Raw genomic sequence first — 583 nt, 5'->3', positions numbered from 1 at the left:
TCTCCATGTGATCTGATGATTCTTCCCCTGCCCTTTGTCCTTGCTGGGGTTAGAATGCAGGAAAGGTTACATGCAGACTTCCATAGCAGTTCGGGGCAGGGCAGCCTGAACTGCTGGGCTGGGTCCCGTGGTTCCTGGTGGCAGTTCCCATACTGCCTCAGTTTCCTAGATGGGAAACCTGGTGCAGTTTCCACACCCCACCCTTATGGTAGAGCACGAGGCTGCGTGAGCAACTTGACTTGGGTAGCCTGCTAGCTTCAGTTTCTTGAACGCCTAGCCCTCATGGCTGCAAAGTTAGTCCTATGTTGGCAACGCTTGCGGGTGTCTCTGAAGGCAGGTTGAGGTGCCTGAAAGGCGCCTCCCCAAGTGCAGTGGCGTTGAAATGAAAACGCAGAATTATTAAAATCCCATGAATATACTTAATGTGGGTTGTAGGGAAACGTGTGGGGGTAGGGTAGGAGGGGAGAGGAGGACGGTCACATCCAGCCCCCCAAACCACAGGTCTTTAAAGGGTGTGCCTTTTTGTTGCAAAGGGGGCATTAGGGTTGTAGGAAGCTATTATATCCTGAGTTGGAATGCTGCT

The sequence above is a fragment of the Podarcis bocagei genome (assembly GCF_964188305.1).
Source record: "Podarcis bocagei genome assembly, chromosome: Z".
NCBI lineage: Eukaryota > Metazoa > Chordata > Lepidosauria > Squamata > Lacertidae > Podarcis > Podarcis bocagei.
The sequence above is the reverse complement of the archived record's forward strand: the minus strand, read 5'-3'. Positions refer to the sequence as shown.